This window comes from Anarhichas minor, unplaced genomic scaffold (assembly GCF_050575085.1).
Source record: "Anarhichas minor isolate MPS153535 unplaced genomic scaffold, ASM5057508v1 ptg000018l, whole genome shotgun sequence".
NCBI classification, from domain to species: domain Eukaryota; kingdom Metazoa; phylum Chordata; class Actinopteri; order Perciformes; family Anarhichadidae; genus Anarhichas; species Anarhichas minor.
In genome coordinates this window covers 396,225-413,054 of record NW_027466464.1, presented here as the reverse complement: position 1 = coordinate 413,054, position 16,830 = coordinate 396,225, and the positions used below count along the sequence as shown (strand labels likewise).

At 47.8% G+C, this 16,830-nt stretch overlaps 41 non-coding genes and 1 pseudogene across 41 annotated transcripts; all 42 read right to left on the bottom strand.

Moving 5' to 3' along the window:
• Positions 1-180: 180 nt before the first annotated feature.
• On the bottom strand, positions 181-344 carry LOC142953223 (U1 spliceosomal RNA). The gene has a single exon (XR_012954868.1). It is a non-coding gene; the product is annotated as a U1 spliceosomal RNA (small nuclear RNA).
• Positions 345-631: 287 nt separating this feature from the next.
• Positions 632-822, bottom strand: LOC142953461 (U2 spliceosomal RNA). The gene has a single exon (XR_012955099.1). It is a non-coding gene; the product is annotated as a U2 spliceosomal RNA (small nuclear RNA).
• Positions 823-993: 171 nt separating this feature from the next.
• Positions 994-1,157, bottom strand: LOC142953221 (U1 spliceosomal RNA). The gene has a single exon (XR_012954867.1). It is a non-coding gene; the product is annotated as a U1 spliceosomal RNA (small nuclear RNA).
• A 287-nt stretch (positions 1,158-1,444) lies between these two features.
• Positions 1,445-1,635, bottom strand: LOC142953460 (U2 spliceosomal RNA). Its single transcript, XR_012955098.1, has one exon. It is a non-coding gene; the product is annotated as a U2 spliceosomal RNA (small nuclear RNA).
• Positions 1,636-1,806: 171 nt separating this feature from the next.
• Positions 1,807-1,970, bottom strand: LOC142953327 (U1 spliceosomal RNA). The gene has a single exon (XR_012954972.1). It is a non-coding gene; the product is annotated as a U1 spliceosomal RNA (small nuclear RNA).
• A 287-nt stretch (positions 1,971-2,257) lies between these two features.
• LOC142953459 (U2 spliceosomal RNA) lies at positions 2,258-2,448 on the bottom strand. The gene has a single exon (XR_012955097.1). It is a non-coding gene; the product is annotated as a U2 spliceosomal RNA (small nuclear RNA).
• A 176-nt stretch (positions 2,449-2,624) lies between these two features.
• On the bottom strand, positions 2,625-2,741 carry LOC142953765 (U5 spliceosomal RNA). The gene has a single exon (XR_012955368.1). It is a non-coding gene; the product is annotated as a U5 spliceosomal RNA (small nuclear RNA).
• A 204-nt stretch (positions 2,742-2,945) lies between these two features.
• On the bottom strand, positions 2,946-3,109 carry LOC142953295 (U1 spliceosomal RNA). The gene has a single exon (XR_012954940.1). It is a non-coding gene; the product is annotated as a U1 spliceosomal RNA (small nuclear RNA).
• A 287-nt stretch (positions 3,110-3,396) lies between these two features.
• LOC142953557 (U2 spliceosomal RNA) lies at positions 3,397-3,587 on the bottom strand. Its single transcript, XR_012955191.1, has one exon. It is a non-coding gene; the product is annotated as a U2 spliceosomal RNA (small nuclear RNA).
• Positions 3,588-3,762: 175 nt separating this feature from the next.
• LOC142953764 (U5 spliceosomal RNA) lies at positions 3,763-3,879 on the bottom strand. The gene has a single exon (XR_012955367.1). It is a non-coding gene; the product is annotated as a U5 spliceosomal RNA (small nuclear RNA).
• A 180-nt stretch (positions 3,880-4,059) lies between these two features.
• On the bottom strand, positions 4,060-4,223 carry LOC142953220 (U1 spliceosomal RNA). Its single transcript, XR_012954866.1, has one exon. It is a non-coding gene; the product is annotated as a U1 spliceosomal RNA (small nuclear RNA).
• Positions 4,224-4,510: 287 nt separating this feature from the next.
• On the bottom strand, positions 4,511-4,701 carry LOC142953554 (U2 spliceosomal RNA). The gene has a single exon (XR_012955188.1). It is a non-coding gene; the product is annotated as a U2 spliceosomal RNA (small nuclear RNA).
• A 176-nt stretch (positions 4,702-4,877) lies between these two features.
• Positions 4,878-4,994, bottom strand: LOC142953763 (U5 spliceosomal RNA). Its single transcript, XR_012955366.1, has one exon. It is a non-coding gene; the product is annotated as a U5 spliceosomal RNA (small nuclear RNA).
• A 204-nt stretch (positions 4,995-5,198) lies between these two features.
• LOC142953293 (U1 spliceosomal RNA) lies at positions 5,199-5,362 on the bottom strand. The gene has a single exon (XR_012954937.1). It is a non-coding gene; the product is annotated as a U1 spliceosomal RNA (small nuclear RNA).
• Positions 5,363-5,649: 287 nt separating this feature from the next.
• LOC142953458 (U2 spliceosomal RNA) lies at positions 5,650-5,840 on the bottom strand. The gene has a single exon (XR_012955096.1). It is a non-coding gene; the product is annotated as a U2 spliceosomal RNA (small nuclear RNA).
• Positions 5,841-6,016: 176 nt separating this feature from the next.
• On the bottom strand, positions 6,017-6,133 carry LOC142953762 (U5 spliceosomal RNA). Its single transcript, XR_012955365.1, has one exon. It is a non-coding gene; the product is annotated as a U5 spliceosomal RNA (small nuclear RNA).
• A 204-nt stretch (positions 6,134-6,337) lies between these two features.
• On the bottom strand, positions 6,338-6,501 carry LOC142953219 (U1 spliceosomal RNA). The gene has a single exon (XR_012954865.1). It is a non-coding gene; the product is annotated as a U1 spliceosomal RNA (small nuclear RNA).
• Positions 6,502-6,784: 283 nt separating this feature from the next.
• On the bottom strand, positions 6,785-6,975 carry LOC142953371 (U2 spliceosomal RNA). The gene has a single exon (XR_012955014.1). It is a non-coding gene; the product is annotated as a U2 spliceosomal RNA (small nuclear RNA).
• Positions 6,976-7,151: 176 nt separating this feature from the next.
• On the bottom strand, positions 7,152-7,268 carry LOC142953617 (U5 spliceosomal RNA). The gene has a single exon (XR_012955229.1). It is a non-coding gene; the product is annotated as a U5 spliceosomal RNA (small nuclear RNA).
• Positions 7,269-7,472: 204 nt separating this feature from the next.
• On the bottom strand, positions 7,473-7,636 carry LOC142953217 (U1 spliceosomal RNA). Its single transcript, XR_012954863.1, has one exon. It is a non-coding gene; the product is annotated as a U1 spliceosomal RNA (small nuclear RNA).
• A 283-nt stretch (positions 7,637-7,919) lies between these two features.
• Positions 7,920-8,110, bottom strand: LOC142953529 (U2 spliceosomal RNA). The gene has a single exon (XR_012955164.1). It is a non-coding gene; the product is annotated as a U2 spliceosomal RNA (small nuclear RNA).
• A 170-nt stretch (positions 8,111-8,280) lies between these two features.
• LOC142953316 (U1 spliceosomal RNA) lies at positions 8,281-8,444 on the bottom strand. Its single transcript, XR_012954961.1, has one exon. It is a non-coding gene; the product is annotated as a U1 spliceosomal RNA (small nuclear RNA).
• A 283-nt stretch (positions 8,445-8,727) lies between these two features.
• Positions 8,728-8,918, bottom strand: LOC142953370 (U2 spliceosomal RNA). The gene has a single exon (XR_012955013.1). It is a non-coding gene; the product is annotated as a U2 spliceosomal RNA (small nuclear RNA).
• Positions 8,919-9,094: 176 nt separating this feature from the next.
• On the bottom strand, positions 9,095-9,211 carry LOC142953616 (U5 spliceosomal RNA). The gene has a single exon (XR_012955228.1). It is a non-coding gene; the product is annotated as a U5 spliceosomal RNA (small nuclear RNA).
• Positions 9,212-9,415: 204 nt separating this feature from the next.
• LOC142953216 (U1 spliceosomal RNA) lies at positions 9,416-9,579 on the bottom strand. Its single transcript, XR_012954862.1, has one exon. It is a non-coding gene; the product is annotated as a U1 spliceosomal RNA (small nuclear RNA).
• A 283-nt stretch (positions 9,580-9,862) lies between these two features.
• On the bottom strand, positions 9,863-10,053 carry LOC142953528 (U2 spliceosomal RNA). Its single transcript, XR_012955163.1, has one exon. It is a non-coding gene; the product is annotated as a U2 spliceosomal RNA (small nuclear RNA).
• A 170-nt stretch (positions 10,054-10,223) lies between these two features.
• On the bottom strand, positions 10,224-10,387 carry LOC142953315 (U1 spliceosomal RNA). Its single transcript, XR_012954960.1, has one exon. It is a non-coding gene; the product is annotated as a U1 spliceosomal RNA (small nuclear RNA).
• Positions 10,388-10,674: 287 nt separating this feature from the next.
• On the bottom strand, positions 10,675-10,865 carry LOC142953492 (U2 spliceosomal RNA). Its single transcript, XR_012955129.1, has one exon. It is a non-coding gene; the product is annotated as a U2 spliceosomal RNA (small nuclear RNA).
• A 176-nt stretch (positions 10,866-11,041) lies between these two features.
• Positions 11,042-11,158, bottom strand: LOC142953761 (U5 spliceosomal RNA). The gene has a single exon (XR_012955364.1). It is a non-coding gene; the product is annotated as a U5 spliceosomal RNA (small nuclear RNA).
• Positions 11,159-11,362: 204 nt separating this feature from the next.
• Positions 11,363-11,526, bottom strand: LOC142953215 (U1 spliceosomal RNA). Its single transcript, XR_012954861.1, has one exon. It is a non-coding gene; the product is annotated as a U1 spliceosomal RNA (small nuclear RNA).
• A 283-nt stretch (positions 11,527-11,809) lies between these two features.
• On the bottom strand, positions 11,810-12,000 carry LOC142953369 (U2 spliceosomal RNA). Its single transcript, XR_012955012.1, has one exon. It is a non-coding gene; the product is annotated as a U2 spliceosomal RNA (small nuclear RNA).
• Positions 12,001-12,176: 176 nt separating this feature from the next.
• On the bottom strand, positions 12,177-12,293 carry LOC142953615 (U5 spliceosomal RNA). Its single transcript, XR_012955227.1, has one exon. It is a non-coding gene; the product is annotated as a U5 spliceosomal RNA (small nuclear RNA).
• Positions 12,294-12,497: 204 nt separating this feature from the next.
• Positions 12,498-12,661, bottom strand: LOC142953214 (U1 spliceosomal RNA). The gene has a single exon (XR_012954860.1). It is a non-coding gene; the product is annotated as a U1 spliceosomal RNA (small nuclear RNA).
• Positions 12,662-12,944: 283 nt separating this feature from the next.
• On the bottom strand, positions 12,945-13,135 carry LOC142953527 (U2 spliceosomal RNA). Its single transcript, XR_012955162.1, has one exon. It is a non-coding gene; the product is annotated as a U2 spliceosomal RNA (small nuclear RNA).
• Positions 13,136-13,305: 170 nt separating this feature from the next.
• On the bottom strand, positions 13,306-13,469 carry LOC142953314 (U1 spliceosomal RNA). The gene has a single exon (XR_012954959.1). It is a non-coding gene; the product is annotated as a U1 spliceosomal RNA (small nuclear RNA).
• Positions 13,470-13,756: 287 nt separating this feature from the next.
• LOC142953491 (U2 spliceosomal RNA) lies at positions 13,757-13,947 on the bottom strand. The gene has a single exon (XR_012955128.1). It is a non-coding gene; the product is annotated as a U2 spliceosomal RNA (small nuclear RNA).
• Positions 13,948-14,123: 176 nt separating this feature from the next.
• On the bottom strand, positions 14,124-14,240 carry LOC142953759 (U5 spliceosomal RNA). The gene has a single exon (XR_012955362.1). It is a non-coding gene; the product is annotated as a U5 spliceosomal RNA (small nuclear RNA).
• Positions 14,241-14,444: 204 nt separating this feature from the next.
• On the bottom strand, positions 14,445-14,608 carry LOC142953213 (U1 spliceosomal RNA). Its single transcript, XR_012954859.1, has one exon. It is a non-coding gene; the product is annotated as a U1 spliceosomal RNA (small nuclear RNA).
• Positions 14,609-14,891: 283 nt separating this feature from the next.
• On the bottom strand, positions 14,892-15,082 carry LOC142953457 (U2 spliceosomal RNA). Its single transcript, XR_012955095.1, has one exon. It is a non-coding gene; the product is annotated as a U2 spliceosomal RNA (small nuclear RNA).
• A 176-nt stretch (positions 15,083-15,258) lies between these two features.
• LOC142953826 (U5 spliceosomal RNA) lies at positions 15,259-15,375 on the bottom strand. Its single transcript, XR_012955426.1, has one exon. It is a non-coding gene; the product is annotated as a U5 spliceosomal RNA (small nuclear RNA).
• Positions 15,376-15,579: 204 nt separating this feature from the next.
• LOC142953212 (U1 spliceosomal RNA) lies at positions 15,580-15,743 on the bottom strand. The gene has a single exon (XR_012954858.1). It is a non-coding gene; the product is annotated as a U1 spliceosomal RNA (small nuclear RNA).
• A 287-nt stretch (positions 15,744-16,030) lies between these two features.
• Positions 16,031-16,238, bottom strand: LOC142953580 (U2 spliceosomal RNA; annotated as a pseudogene).
• Positions 16,239-16,830: the final 592 nt, after the last annotated feature.

The window sequence follows — 16,830 nt, the reverse complement described above, 5'->3', positions numbered from 1 at the left end:
CCAAAGTCCCTAGTTGCCCAAGTCAAAACGCTCATGGTAAGCCTGAGTTCACGTGCCCTGTTCCAAATCTGAAGCCACACCCATTCCCACATCTTAAAGAGGGCAATATTCTCCATAGTACTATTTCCTCCCCTCCAGTCAAAAGTACAAATCACTTGATATTCTTTTCAACAAAACAATCAGGGGAGAGCGCGAACGCAGTCCCCCACTACCAGAAATTATGCAGTCGAGATTCCCACATTTGGGGAATTCGCAGTGGTCAGAACAACCGGAGTGCAATGGCTGGGCCTCGCCCTGGGTGAACCACCTTCTTGATCATGGTATCTCCCCTGCCAGGTAAGTATGAGTTGGAAGAGACAGAGACAGGGGCGGCATTCCCAGATGCAGTACTCCGGATGACAGTTCCCAGATGGCATAATCCCAGAGTGCAGGGATTTAGCATTAAGTTTAGGCTGGGAGCACAGCGATGTTCCACGAGGGGCGTCAGAAAGGAATAAACAAGGCCTTTGTTTGACACAAGCCCCAGCCTTGAAGACAGACAGCGAATGAGATCCTCGTCGTTCATTAAAGTGTGAAGCTAATCAACAGACTGATCCATTTGGATTGGTGTTTGGTTGTCCACAAGGCATTTGAGGAGTGCACCGTTCCCGGCAATGCTGCAATACCGGGTCAATGCGTGGAGTGAACGGAGCAAGCCCCTTTTTCATCTCCCGATGCTAAAAATCTGCTTAATACGTTATCCTCATATAGAGGACATATCAGATATTAAACTGATAAGAACAGATACTACACTTGATCTTAGCCAAAAGGCCGAGAAGCGATGAGCCCCAACTGTTTGCTTCCTGAGTCACCCTCCTGACACGTTTCACCCTGTTCCAAATCTGAAGCCACACCCATTCCCACATCTTAAAGAGGGCAATATTCTCCATAGTACTATTTCCTCCCCTCCAATCAAAAGTACAAACCACTTGATATTCTTTTCAACAAAACAATCAGGGGAGAGCGCGAACGCAGTCCCCCACTACCAGAAATTATGCAGTCGAGATTCCCACATTTGGGGAATTCGCAGTGGTCAGAACAACCGGAGTGCAATGGCTGGGCCTCGCCCTGGGTGAACCACCTTCTTGATCATGGTATCTCCCCTGCCAGGTAAGTATGAGTTGGAAGAGACAGAGACAGGGGCGGCATTCCCAGATGCAGTACTCCGGATGACGGTTCCCAGATGGCATAATCCCAGAGTGCAGACCTTTAGCATTAAGCTCAGGCTGGGAGCACAGCGATGTTCCACGAGGGGCGTCAGTAAGGAATAAACAAGGCCTTTGTTTGACACAATCCCCAGCCTTGAAGACAGACAGCGAATGAGATCCTCGTCGTTCATTAAAGTGTGAAGCTAATCAACAGACTGATCCATTTGGATTGGTGTTTGGTTGTCCACAAGGCATTTGAGGAGTGCACCGTTCCCGGCAATGCTGCAATACCGGGTCAATGCGTGGAGTGAACGGAGCAAGCCCCTTTTTCATCTCCCGATGCTAAAAATCTGCTTAATACGTTATCCTCATATAGAGGACATATCAGATATTAAACTGATAAGAACAGATACTACACTTGATCTTAGCCAAAAGGCCGAGAAGCGATGAGCCCCAACTGTTTGCTTCCTGAGTCACCCTCCTGACACGTTTCACCCTGTTCCAAATCTGAAGCCACACCCATTCCCACATCTTAAAGAGGGCAATATTCTCCATAGTACTATTTCCTCCCCTCCAATCAAAAGTACAAACCACTTGATATTCTTTTCAACAAAACAATCAGGGGAGAGCGCGAACGCAGTCCCCCACTACCAGAAATTATGCAGTCGAGATTCCCACATTTGGGGAATTCGCAGTGGTCAGAACAACCGGAGTGCAATGGCTGGGCCTCGCCCTGGGTGAACCACCTTCTTGATCATGGTATCTTCCCTGCCAGGTAAGTATGAGTTGGAAGAGACAGAGACAGGGGCGGCATTCCCAGATGCAGTACTCCGGATGACGGTTCCCAGATGGCATAATCCCAGAGTGCAGACCTTTAGCATTAAGCTCAGGCTGGGAGCACAGCGATGTTCCACGAAGGGCGTCAGTAAGGAATAAACAAGGCCTTTGTTTGACACAATCCCCAGCCTTGAAGACAGACAGCGAATGAGATCCTCGTCGTTCATTAAAGTGTGAAGCTAATCAACAGACTGATCCATTTGGATTGGTGTTTGGTTGTCCACAAGGCATTTGAGGAGTGCACCGTTCCCGGCAATGCTGCAATACCGGGTCAATGCGTGGAGTGAACGGAGCAAGCCCCTTTTTCATCTCCCGATGCTAAAAATCTGCTTAATACGTTATCCTCATATAGAGGACATATCAGATATTAAACTGATAAGAACAGATACTACACTTGATCTTAGCCAAAAGGCCGAGAAGCGATGAGCCCCAACTGTTTGCTTCCTGAGTCACCCTCCTGACACGTTTCACCCTTGTCATGGTGCAGTTCTTTCCAAGGGACATAGCAGTGGCTGCTGCTTTGGCACACATCCAAGCACTCCATGGTCAAGCACCGTGGTCTCGTTAAGGACAGCTTTCTTTCTTTTCACAACTGTACAAGGCTCAGCCAAATGGCAAAGCCTGCTAAAAATAGGTTGAACTCATTGGTATTCCTCTCCACGGAAGTCTTTAGTAAAAGGCGAAAGACTTGTGCGTTATGAAGAGAAACCAAAGTAAGTACAGCAACATTGTCAAGAACAGCCAAAGTCCCTAGTTGCCCAAGTCAAAACGCTCATGGTAAGCCTGAGTTCACGTGCCCTGTTCCAAATCTGAAGCCACACCCATTCCCACATCTTAAAGAGGGCAATATTCTCCATAGTACTATTTCCTCCCCTCCAATCAAAAGTACAAATCACTTGATATTCTTTTCAACAAAACAATCAGGGGAGAGCGCGAACGCAGTCCCCCACTACCAGAAATGATGCAGTCGAGATTCCCACATTTGGGGAATTCGCAGTGGTCAGAACAACCGGAGTGCAATGGCTGGGCCTCGCCCTGGGTGAACCACCTTCTTGATCATGGTATCTCCCCTGCCAGGTAAGTATGAGTTGGAAGAGACAGAGACAGGGGCGGCATTCCCAGATGCAGTACTCCGGATGACGGTTCCCAGATGGCATAATCCCAGAGTGCAGCCCTTTAGCATTAAGCTCAGGCTGGGAGCACAGCGATGTTCCACGAGGGGCGTCAGTAAGGAATAAACAAGGCCTTTGTTTGACACAAGCCCCAGCCTTGAAGACAGACAGCGAATGAGATCCTCGTCGTTCATTAAAGTGTGAAGCTAATCAACAGACTGATCCATTTGGATTGGTGTTTGGTTGTCCACAAGGCATTTGAGGAGTACACCGTTCCCGGCAATGCTGCAATACCGGGTCAATGCGTGGAGTGAACGGAGCAAGCCCCTTTTTCATCTCCCGATGCTAAAAATCTGCTTAATACGTTATCCTCATATAGAGGACATATAAGATATTAAACTGATAAGAACAGATACTACACTTGATCTTAGCCAAAAGGCCAAGAACCGATGAGCCCAACTGTTTGCTTCCTGAGTCACCCTCCTGACACGTTTCACCCTTGTCATGGTGCAGTTCTTTCCAAGGGACATAGCAGTGGCTGCTGCTTTGGCACACATCCAAGCACTCCATGGTCAAGCACCGTGGTCTCGTTAAGGACAGCTTTCTTTCTTTTCACAACTGTACAAGGCTCAGCCAAATGGCAAAGCCTGCTAAAAATAGGTTGAACTCATTGGTATTCCTCTCCACGGAAGTCTTTAGTAAAAGGCGAAAGACTTGTGCGTTATGAAGAGAAACCAAAGTAAGTACAGCAACATTGTCAAGAACAGCCAAAGTCCCTAGTTGCCCAAGTCAAAACGCTCATGGTAAGCCTGAGTTCACGTGCCCTGTTCCAAATCTGAAAGAGGGCAATATTCTCCATAGTACTATTTCCTCCCCTCCAATCAAAAGTACAAATCACTTGATATTCTTTTCAACAAAACAATCAGGGGAGAGCGCGAACGCAGTCCCCCACTACCAGAAATTATGCAGTCGAGATTCCCACATTTGGGGAATTCGCAGTGGTCAGAACAACCGGAGTGCAATGGCTGGGCCTCGCCCTGGGTGAACCACCTTCTTGATCATGGTATCTCCCCTGCCAGGTAAGTATGAGTTGGAAGAGACAGAGACAGTGGCGGCATTCCCAGATGCAGTACTCCGGATGACGGTTCCCAGATGGCATAATCCCAGAGTGCAGCCCTTTAGCATTAAGCTCAGGCTGGGAGCACAGCGATGTTCCACGAGGGGCGTCAGTAAGGAATAAACAAGGCCTTTGTTTGACACAAGCCCCAGCCTTGAAGACAGACAGCGAATGAGATCCTCGTCGTTCATTAAAGTGTGAAGCTAATCAACAGACTGATCCATTTGGATTGGTGTTTGGTTGTCCACAAGGCATTTGAGGAGTACACCGTTCCCGGCAATGCTGCAATACCGGGTCAATGCGTGGAGTGAACGGAGCAAGCCCCTTTTTCATCTCCCGATGCTAAAAATCTGCTTAATACGTTATCCTCATATAGAGGACATATAAGATATTAAACTGATAAGAACAGATACTACACTTGATCTTAGCCAAAAGGCCGAGAAGCGATGAGCCCCAACTGTTTGCTTCCTGAGTCACCCTCCTGACACGTTTCACCCTTGTCATGGTGCAGTTCTTTCCAAGGGACATAGCAGTGGCTGCTGCTTTGGCACACATCCAAGCACTCCATGGTCAAGCACCGTGGTCTCGTTAAGGACAGCTTTCTTTCTTTTCACAACTGTACAAGGCTCAGCCAAATGGCAAAGCCTGCTAAAAATAGGTTGAACTCATTGGTATTCCTCTCCACGGAAGTCTTTAGTAAAAGGCGAAAGACTTGTGCGTTATGAAGAGAAACCAAAGTAAGTACAGCAACATTGTCAAGAACAGCCAAAGTCCCTAGTTGCCCAAGTCAAAACGCTCATGGTAAGCCTGAGTTCACGTGCCCTGTTCCAAATCTGAAGCCACACCCATTCCCACATCTTAAAGAGGGCAATATTCTCCATAGTACTATTTCCTCCCCTCCAATCAAAAGTACAAATCACTTGATATTCTTTTCAACAAAACAATCAGGGGAGAGCGCGAACGCAGTCCCCCACTACCAGAAATGATGCAGTCGAGATTCCCACATTTGGGGAATTCGCAGTGGTCAGAACAACCGGAGTGCAATGGCTGGGCCTCGCCCTGGGTGAACCACCTTCTTGATCATGGTATCTCCCCTGCCAGGTAAGTATGAGTTGGAAGAGACAGAGACAGGGGCGGCATTCCCAGATGCAGTACTCCGGATGACGGTTCCCAGATGGCATAATCCCAGAGTGCAGCCCTTTAGCATTAAGCTCAGGCTGGGAGCACAGCGATGTTCCACGAGGGGCGTCAGTAAGGAATAAACAAGGCCTTTGTTTGACACAAGCCCCAGCCTTGAAGACAGACAGCGAATGAGATCCTCGTCGTTCATTAAAGTGTGAAGCTAATCAACAGACTGATCCATTTGGATTGGTGTTTGGTTGTCCACAAGGCATTTGAGGAGTGCACCGTTCCCGGCAATGCTGCAATACCGGGTCAATGCGTGGAGTGAACGGAGCAAGCCCCTTTTTCATCTCCCGATGCTAAAAATCTGCTTAATACGTTATCCTCATATAGAGGACATATCAGATATTAAACTGATAAGAACAGATACTACACTTGATCTTAGCCAAAAGGCCGAGAAGCGATGAGCCCCAACTGTTTGCTTCCTGAGTCACCCTCCTGACACGTTTCACCCTTGTCATGGTGCAGTTCTTTCCAAGGGACATAGCAGTGGCTGCTGCTTTGGCACACATCCAAGCACTCCATGGTCAAGCACCGTGGTCTCATTAAGGACAGCTTTCTTTCTTTTCACAACTGTACAAGGCTCAGCCAAATGGCAAAGCCTGCTAAAAATAGGTTGAACTCATTGGTATTCCTCTCCACGGAAGTCTTTAGTAAAAGGCGAAAGACTTGTGCGTTATGAAGAGAAACCAAAGTAAGTACAGCAACATTGTCAAGAACAGCCAAAGTCCCTAGTTGCCCAAGTCAAAACGCTCATGGTAAGCCTGAGTTCACGTGCCCTGTTCCAAATCTGAAGCCACACCCATTCCCACATCTTAAAGAGGGCAATATTCTCCATAGTACTATTTCCTCCCCTCCAGTCAAAAGTACAAATCACTTGATATTCTTTTCAACAAAACAATCAGGGGAGAGCGCGAACGCAGTCCCCCACTACCAGAAATTATGCAGTCGAGATTCCCACATTTGGGGAATTCGCAGTGGTCAGAACAACCGGAGTGCAATGGCTGGGCCTCGCCCTGGGTGAACCACCTTCTTGATCATGGTATCTCCCCTGCCAGGTAAGTATGAGTTGGAAGAGACAGAGACAGGGGCGGCATTCCCAGATGCAGTACTCCGGATGACGGTTCCCAGATGGCATAATCCCAGAGTGCAGGGATTTAGCATTAAGCTTAGGCTGGGAGCACAGCGATGTTCCACGAGGGGCGTCAGTAAGGAATAAACAAGGCCTTTGTTTGACACAATCCCCAGCCTTGAAGACAGACAGCGAATGAGATCCTCGTCGTTCATTAAAGTGTGAAGCTAATCAACAGATCCATTTGGATTGGTGTTTGGTTGTCCACAAGGCATTTGAGGAGTGCACCGTTCCCGGCAATGCTGCAATACCGGGTCAATGCGTGGAGTGAACGGGGCAAGCCCCTTTTTCATCTCCCGATGCTAAAAATCTGCTTAATACGTTATCCTCATATAGAGGACATATCAGATATTAAACTGATAAGAACAGATACTACACTTGATCTTAGCCAAAAGGCCGAGAAGCGATGAGCCCCAACTGTTTGCTTCCTGAGTCACCCTCCTGACACGTTTCACCCTTGTCATGGTGCAGTTCTTTCCAAGGGACATAGCAGTGGCTGCTGCTTTGGCACACATCCAAGCACTCCATGGTCAAGCACCGTGGTCTCGTTAAGGACAGCTTTCTTTCTTTTCACAACTGTACAAGGCTCAGCCAAATGGCAAAGCCTGCTAAAAATAGGTTGAACTCATTAGTATTCCTCTCCACGGAAGTCTTTAGTAAAAGGCGAAAGACTTGTGCGTTATGAAGAGAAACCAAAGTAAGTACAGCAACATTGTCAAGAACAGCCAAAGTCCCTAGTTGCCCAAGTCAAAACGCTCATGGTAAGCCTGAGTTCACGTGCCCTGTTCCAAATCTGAAGCCACACCCATTCCCACATCTTAAAGAGGGCAATATTCTCCATAGTACTATTTCCTCCCCTCCAGTCAAAAGTACAAATCACTTGATATTCTTTTCAACAAAACAATCAGGGGAGAGCGCGAACGCAGTCCCCCACTACCAGAAATTATGCAGTCGAGATTCCCACATTTGGGGAATTCGCAGTGGTCAGAACAACCGGAGTGCAATGGCTGGGCCTCGCCCTGGGTGAACCACCTTCTTGATCATGGTATCTCCCCTGCCAGGTAAGTATGAGTTGGAAGAGACAGAGACAGGGGCGGCATTCCCAGATGCAGTACTCCGGATGACGGTTCCCAGATGGCATAATCCCAGAGTGCAGCCCTTTAGCATTAAGCTCAGGCTGGGAGCACAGCGATGTTCCACGAGGGGCGTCAGTAAGGAATAAATAAGGCCTTTGTTTGACACAAGCCCCAGCCTTGAAGACAGACAGCGAATGAGATCCTCGTCGTTCATTAAAGTGTGAAGCTAATCAACAGATCCATTTGGATTGGTGTTTGGTTGTCCACAAGGCATTTGAGGAGTGCACCATTCCCGGCAATGCTGCAATACCGGGTCAATGCGTGGAGTGAACGGAGCAAGCCCCTTTTTCATCTCCCGATGCTAAAAATCTGCTTAATACGTTATCCTCATATAGAGGACATATCAGATATTAAACTGATAAGAACAGATACTACACTTGATCTTAGCCAAAAGGCCGAGAAGCGATGAGCCCCAACTGTTTGCTTCCTGAGTCACCCTCCTGACACGTTTCACCCTGTTCCAAATCTGAAGCCACACCCATTCCCACATCTTAAAGAGGGCAATATTCTCCATAGTACTATTTCCTCCCCTCCAATCAAAAGTACAACCACTTGATATTCTTTTCAACAAAACAATCAGGGGAGAGCGCGAACGCAGTCCCCCACTACCAGAAATTATGCAGTCGAGATTCCCACATTTGGGGAATTTGCAGTGGTCAGAACAACCGGAGTGCAATGGCTGGGCCTCGCCCTGGGTGAACCACCTTCTTGATCATGGTATCTCCCCTGCCAGGTAAGTATGAGTTGGAAGAGACAGAGACAGGGGCGGCATTCCCAGATGCAGTACTCCGGATGACGGTTCCCAGATGGCATAATCCCAGAGTGCAGCCCTTTAGCATTAAGCTCAGGCTGGGAGCACAGCGATGTTCCACGAGGGGCGTCAGTAAGGAATAAACAAGGCCTTTGTTTGACACAATCCCCAGCCTTGAAGACAGACAGCGAATGAGATCCTCGTCGTTCATTAAAGTGTGAAGCTAATCAACAGATCCATTTGGATTGGTGTTTGGTTGTCCACAAGGCATTTGAGGAGTGCACCGTTCCCGGCAATGCTGCAATACCGGGTCAATGCGTGGAGTGAACGGGGCAAGCCCCTTTTTCATCTCCCGATGCTAAAAATCTGCTTAATACGTTATCCTCATATAGAGGACATATCAGATATTAAACTGATAAGAACAGATACTACACTTGATCTTAGCCAAAAGGCCGAGAAGCGATGAGCCCCAACTGTTTGCTTCCTGAGTCACCCTCCTGACACGTTTCACCCTTGTCATGGTGCAGTTCTTTCCAAGGGACATAGCAGTGGCTGCTGCTTTGGCACACATCCAAGCACTCCATGGTCAAGCACCGTGGTCTCGTTAAGGACAGCTTTCTTTCTTTTCACAACTGTACAAGGCTCAGCCAAATGGCAAAGCCTGCTAAAAATAGGTTGAACTCATTAGTATTCCTCTCCACGGAAGTCTTTAGTAAAAGGCGAAAGACTTGTGCGTTATGAAGAGAAACCAAAGTAAGTACAGCAACATTGTCAAGAACAGCCAAAGTCCCTAGTTGCCCAAGTCAAAACGCTCATGGTAAGCCTGAGTTCACGTGCCCTGTTCCAAATCTGAAGCCACACCCATTCCCACATCTTAAAGAGGGCAATATTCTCCATAGTACTATTTCCTCCCCTCCAGTCAAAAGTACAAATCACTTGATATTCTTTTCAACAAAACAATCAGGGGAGAGCGCGAACGCAGTCCCCCACTACCAGAAATTATGCAGTCGAGATTCCCACATTTGGGGAATTCGCAGTGGTCAGAACAACCGGAGTGCAATGGCTGGGCCTCGCCCTGGGTGAACCACCTTCTTGATCATGGTATCTCCCCTGCCAGGTAAGTATGAGTTGGAAGAGACAGAGACAGGGGCGGCATTCCCAGATGCAGTACTCCGGATGACGGTTCCCAGATGGCATAATCCCAGAGTGCAGCCCTTTAGCATTAAGCTCAGGCTGGGAGCACAGCGATGTTCCACGAGGGGCGTCAGTAAGGAATAAATAAGGCCTTTGTTTGACACAAGCCCCAGCCTTGAAGACAGACAGCGAATGAGATCCTCGTCGTTCATTAAAGTGTGAAGCTAATCAACAGATCCATTTGGATTGGTGTTTGGTTGTCCACAAGGCATTTGAGGAGTGCACCATTCCCGGCAATGCTGCAATACCGGGTCAATGCGTGGAGTGAACGGAGCAAGCCCCTTTTTCATCTCCCGATGCTAAAAATCTGCTTAATACGTTATCCTCATATAGAGGACATATCAGATATTAAACTGATAAGAACAGATACTACACTTGATCTTAGCCAAAAGGCCGAGAAGCGATGAGCCCCAACTGTTTGCTTCCTGAGTCACCCTCCTGACACGTTTCACCCTGTTCCAAATCTGAAGCCACACCCATTCCCACATCTTAAAGAGGGCAATATTCTCCATAGTACTATTTCCTCCCCTCCAATCAAAAGTACAACCACTTGATATTCTTTTCAACAAAACAATCAGGGGAGAGCGCGAACGCAGTCCCCCACTACCAGAAATTATGCAGTCGAGATTCCCACATTTGGGGAATTTGCAGTGGTCAGAACAACCGGAGTGCAATGGCTGGGCCTCGCCCTGGGTGAACCACCTTCTTGATCATGGTATCTCCCCTGCCAGGTAAGTATGAGTTGGAAGAGACAGAGACAGGGGCGGCATTCCCAGATGCAGTACTCCGGATGACGGTTCCCAGATGGCATAATCCCAGAGTGCAGCCCTTTAGCATTAAGCTCAGGCTGGGAGCACAGCGATGTTCCACGAGGGGCGTCAGAAAGGAATAAACAAGGCCTTTGTTTGACACAAGCCCCAGCCTTGAAGACAGACAGCGAATGAGATCCTCGTCGTTCATTAAAGTGTGAAGCTAATCAACAGACTGATCCATTTGGATTGGTGTTTGGTTGTCCACAAGGCATTTGAGGAGTGCACCGTTCCCGGCAATGCTGCAATACCGGGTCAATGCGTGGAGTGAACGGAGCAAGCCCCTTCTTCATCTCCCGATGCTAAAAATCTGCTTAATACGTTATCCTCATATAGAGGACATATCAGATATTAAACTGATAAGAACAGATACTACACTTGATCTTAGCCAAAAGGCCGAGAAGCGATGAGCCCCAACTGTTTGCTTCCTGAGTCACCCTCCTGACACGTTTCACCCTTGTCATGGTGCAGTTCTTTCCAAGGGACATAGCAGTGGCTGCTGCTTTGGCACACATCCAAGCACTCCATGGTCAAGCACCGTGGTCTCGTTAAGGACAGCTTACTTTCTTTTCACAACTGTACAAGGCTCAGCCAAATGGCAAAGCCTGCTAAAAATAGGTTGAACTCATTGGTATTCCTCTCCACGGAAGTCTTTAGTAAAAGGCGAAAGACTTGTGCGTTATGAAGAGAAACCAAAGTAAGTACAGCAACATTGTCAAGAACAGCCAAAGTCCCTAGTTGCCCAAGTCAAAACGCTCATGGTAAGCCTGAGTTCACGTGCCCTGTTCCAAATCTGAAGCCACACCCATTCCCACATCTTAAAGAGGGCAATATTCTCCATAGTACTATTTCCTCCCCTCCAGTCAAAAGTACAAATCACTTGATATTCTTTTCAACAAAACAATCAGGGGAGAGCGCGAACGCAGTCCCCCACTACCAGAAATTATGCAGTCGAGATTCCCACATTTGGGGAATTCGCAGTGGTCAGAACAACCGGAGTGCAATGGCTGGGCCTCGCCCTGGGTGAACCACCTTCTTGATCATGGTATCTCCCCTGCCAGGTAAGTATGAGTTGGAAGAGACAGAGACAGGGGCGGCATTCCCAGATGCAGTACTCCGGATGACGGTTCCCAGATGGCATAATCCCAGAGTGCAGGGATTTAGCATTAAGCTTAGGCTGGGAGCACAGCGATGTTCCACGAGGGGCGTCAGTAAGGAATAAACAAGGCCTTTGTTTGACACAATCCCCAGCCTTGAAGACAGACAGCGAATGAGATCCTCGTCGTTCATTAAAGTGTGAAGCTAATCAACAGATCCATTTGGATTGGTGTTTGGTTGTCCACAAGGCATTTGAGGAGTGCACCGTTCCCGGCAATGCTGCAATACCGGGTCAATGCGTGGAGTGAACGGGGCAAGCCCCTTTTTCATCTCCCGATGCTAAAAATCTGCTTAATACGTTATCCTCATATAGAGGACATATCAGATATTAAACTGATAAGAACAGATACTACACTTGATCTTAGCCAAAAGGCCGAGAAGCGATGAGCCCCAACTGTTTGCTTCCTGAGTCACCCTCCTGACACGTTTCACCCTTGTCATGGTGCAGTTCTTTCCAAGGGACATAGCAGTGGCTGCTGCTTTGGCACACATCCAAGCACTCCATGGTCAAGCACCGTGGTCTCGTTAAGGACAGCTTTCTTTCTTTTCACAACTGTACAAGGCTCAGCCAAATGGCAAAGCCTGCTAAAAATAGGTTGAACTCATTAGTATTCCTCTCCACGGAAGTCTTTAGTAAAAGGCGAAAGACTTGTGCGTTATGAAGAGAAACCAAAGTAAGTACAGCAACATTGTCAAGAACAGCCAAAGTCCCTAGTTGCCCAAGTCAAAACGCTCATGGTAAGCCTGAGTTCACGTGCCCTGTTCCAAATCTGAAGCCACACCCATTCCCACATCTTAAAGAGGGCAATATTCTCCATAGTACTATTTCCTCCCCTCCAGTCAAAAGTACAAATCACTTGATATTCTTTTCAACAAAACAATCAGGGGAGAGCGCGAACGCAGTCCCCCACTACCAGAAATTATGCAGTCGAGATTCCCACATTTGGGGAATTCGCAGTGGTCAGAACAACCGGAGTGCAATGGCTGGGCCTCGCCCTGGGTGAACCACCTTCTTGATCATGGTATCTCCCCTGCCAGGTAAGTATGAGTTGGAAGAGACAGAGACAGGGGCGGCATTCCCAGATGCAGTACTCCGGATGACGGTTCCCAGATGGCATAATCCCAGAGTGCAGCCCTTTAGCATTAAGCTCAGGCTGGGAGCACAGCGATGTTCCACGAGGGGCGTCAGTAAGGAATAAATAAGGCCTTTGTTTGACACAAGCCCCAGCCTTGAAGACAGACAGCGAATGAGATCCTCGTCGTTCATTAAAGTGTGAAGCTAATCAACAGATCCATTTGGATTGGTGTTTGGTTGTCCACAAGGCATTTGAGGAGTGCACCATTCCCGGCAATGCTGCAATACCGGGTCAATGCGTGGAGTGAACGGAGCAAGCCCCTTTTTCATCTCCCGATGCTAAAAATCTGCTTAATACGTTATCCTCATATAGAGGACATATCAGATATTAAACTGATAAGAACAGATACTACACTTGATCTTAGCCAAAAGGCCGAGAAGCGATGAGCCCCAACTGTTTGCTTCCTGAGTCACCCTCCTGACACGTTTCACCCTGTTCCAAATCTGAAGCCACACCCATTCCCACATCTTAAAGAGGGCAATATTCTCCATAGTACTATTTCCTCCCCTCCAATCAAAAGTACAACCACTTGATATTCTTTTCAACAAAACAATCAGGGGAGAGCGCGAACGCAGTCCCCCACTACCAGAAATTATGCAGTCGAGATTCCCACATTTGGGGAATTTGCAGTGGTCAGAACAACCGGAGTGCAATGGCTGGGCCTCGCCCTGGGTGAACCACCTTCTTGATCATGGTATCTCCCCTGCCAGGTAAGTATGAGTTGGAAGAGACAGAGACAGGGGCGGCATTCCCAGATGCAGTACTCCGGATGACGGTTCCCAGATGGCATAATCCCAGAGTGCAGCCCTTTAGCATTAAGCTCAGGCTGGGAGCACAGCGATGTTCCACGAGGGGCGTCAGAAAGGAATAAACAAGGCCTTTGTTTGACACAAGCCCCAGCCTTGAAGACAGACAGCGAATGAGATCCTCGTCGTTCATTAAAGTGTGAAGCTAATCAACAGACTGATCCATTTGGATTGGTGTTTGGTTGTCCACAAGGCATTTGAGGAGTGCACCGTTCCCGGCAATGCTGCAATACCGGGTCAATGCGTGGAGTGAACGGAGCAAGCCCCTTCTTCATCTCCCGATGCTAAAAATCTGCTTAATACGTTATCCTCATATAGAGGACATATCAGATATTAAACTGATAAGAACAGATACTACACTTGATCTTAGCCAAAAGGCCGAGAAGCGATGAGCCCCAACTGTTTGCTTCCTGAGTCACCCTCCTGACACGTTTCACCCTTGTCATGGTGCAGTTCTTTCCAAGGGACATAGCAGTGGCTGCTGCTTTGGCACACATCCAAGCACTCCATGGTCAAGCACCGTGGTCTCGTTAAGGACAGCTTACTTTCTTTTCACAACTGTACAAGGCTCAGCCAAATGGCAAAGCCTGCTAAAAATAGGTTGAACTCATTGGTATTCCTCTCCACGGAAGTCTTTAGTAAAAGGCGAAAGACTTGTGCGTTATGAAGAGAAACCAAAGTAAGTACAGCAACATTGTCAAGAACAGCCAAAGTCCCTAGTTGCCCAAGTCAAAACGCTCATGGTAAGCCTGAGTTCACGTGCCCTGTTCCAAATCTGAAGCCACACCCATTCCCACATCTTAAAGAGGGCAATATTCTCCATAGTACTATTTCCTCCCCTCCAGTCAAAAGTACAAATCACTTGATATTCTTTTCAATAAAACAATCAGGGGAGAGCGCGAACGCAGTCCCCCACTACCAGAAATTATGCAGTCGAGATTCCCACATTTGGGGAATTCGCAGTGGTCAGAACAACCGGAGTGCAATGGCTGGGCCTCGCCCTGGGTGAACCACCTTCTTGATCATGGTATCTCCCCTGCCAGGTAAGTATGAGTTGGAAGAGACAGAGACAGGGGCGGCATTCCCAGATGCAGTACTCCGGATGACGGTTCCCAGATGGCATAATCCCAGAGTGCAGCCCTTTAGCATTAAGGTCAGGCTGGGAGCACAGCGATGTTCCACGAGGGGCGTCAGTAAGGAATAAACAAGGCCTTTGTTTGACACAATCCCCAGCCTTGAAGACAGACAGCGAATGAGATCCTCGTCGTTCATTAAAGTGTGAAGCTAATCAACAGATCCATTTGGATTGGTGTTTGGTTGTCCACAAGGCATTTGAGGAGTGCACCGTTCCCGGCAATGCTGCAATACCGGGTCAATGCGTGGAGTGAACGGAGCAAGCCCCTTTTTCATCTCCCGATGCTAAAAATCTGCTTAATACGTTATCCTCATATAGAGGACATATCAGATATTAAACTGATAAGAACAGATACTACACTTGATCTTAGCCAAAAGGCCGAGAAGCGATGAGCCCCAACTGTTTGCTTCCTGAGTCACCCTCCTGACACGTTTCACCCTTGTCATGGTGCAGTTCTTTCCAAGGGACATAGCAGTGGCTGCTGCTTTGGCACACATCCAAGCACTCCATGGTCAAGCACCGTGGTCTCATTAAGGACAGCTTTCTTTCTTTTCACAACTGTACAAGGCTCAGCCAAATGGCAAAGCCTGCTAAAAATAGGTTGAACTCATTGGTATTCCTCTCCACGGAAGTCTCTAGTAAAAGGCGAAAGACTTGTGCGCTATGAAGAGAAACCAAAGTAAGTACAGCAACATTGTCAAGAACAGCCAAAGTCCCTAGTTGCCCAAGTCAAAACGCTCATGGTAAGCCTGAGTTCACGTGCCCTGTTCCAAATCTGAAGCCACACCCATTCCCACATCTTAAAGAGGGCAATATTCTCCATAGTACTATTTCCTCCCCTCCAATCAAAAGTACAAATCACTTGATATTCTTTTCAACAAAACAATCAGGGGAGAGCGCGAACGCAGTCCCCCACTACCAGAAATTATGCAGTCGAGATTCCCACATTTGGGGAATTCGCAGTGGTCAGAACAACCGGAGTGCAATGGCTGGGCCTCGCCCTGGGTGAACCACCTTCTTGATCATGGTATCTCCCCTGCCAGGTAAGTATGAGTTGGAAGAGACAGAGACAGGGGCGGCATTCCCAGATGCAGTACTCCGGATGACGGTTCCCAGATGGCATAATCCCAGAGTGCAGGGATTTAGCATTAAGGTCAGGCTGGGAGCACAGCGATGTTCCACGAGGGGCGTCAGTAAGGAATAAACAAGGCCTTTGTTTGACACAATCCCCAGCCTTGAAGACAGACAGCGAATGAGATCCTCGTCGTTCATTAAAGTGTGAAGCTAATCAACAGACTGATCCATTTGGATTGGTGTTTGGTTGTCCACAAGGCATTTGAGGAGTGCACCATTCCCGGCAATGCTGCAATACCGGGTCAATGCGTGGAGTGAACGGAGCAAGCCCCTTTTTCATCTCCCGAAGCTAAAAATCTGCTTAATACGTTATCCTCATATAGAGGACATATCAGATATTAAACTGATAAGAACAGATATTTTTTTTTTTTTTTTTTTTTTTTTTCTTTTTTTTTTATTATCAAAATTCTGTACACAAATCATACAATTTCAAACATACAAACTTCACATGTTTTGCATCATGCAACTTAATTCTATTTCACAGTTACATGTCAGTAACCAGCATTTGTCAATACACACAAAAAAAAACCCACAAAATACACTTATGCAAAGTCTTCAGGATTTACCATCCCCACCCAAAAAAACCCATTGTGCATCTTAAATAAAGATTCCTATTGCTGGTTCCCACTACCCTAAAGGTATACATTCTCTTTATCCATCTCGTCAGCCCAGGAAAACGACCCTGCGTTTGGCGACGTTGTTGGTCTGTTAAGCCCCTCATAAGCGTCCTCCCCTAAGGGGGACGACAGCATGAGGAGGCCTGGGGGAAGATCGAAGCTCAGGCCTAAACCTTCTGTTAGTATGGCAACTGCTTCTCCCAATGACTGCTCACCCATCTCCCCTCCCACCTCTTGACCCGTATCCCCATCCTTCTGCTCCTGGGCCCCTCCTTCCTCCACTTTATCAGCGGCTCTCTTATGCTGACCTGTTCCCCCTCCCCTCCCCCCCTCAATCCCACCCTTGTTGGTCTGTCCCCCCTTTGACTTTTTGCTCCGTACCCCCTC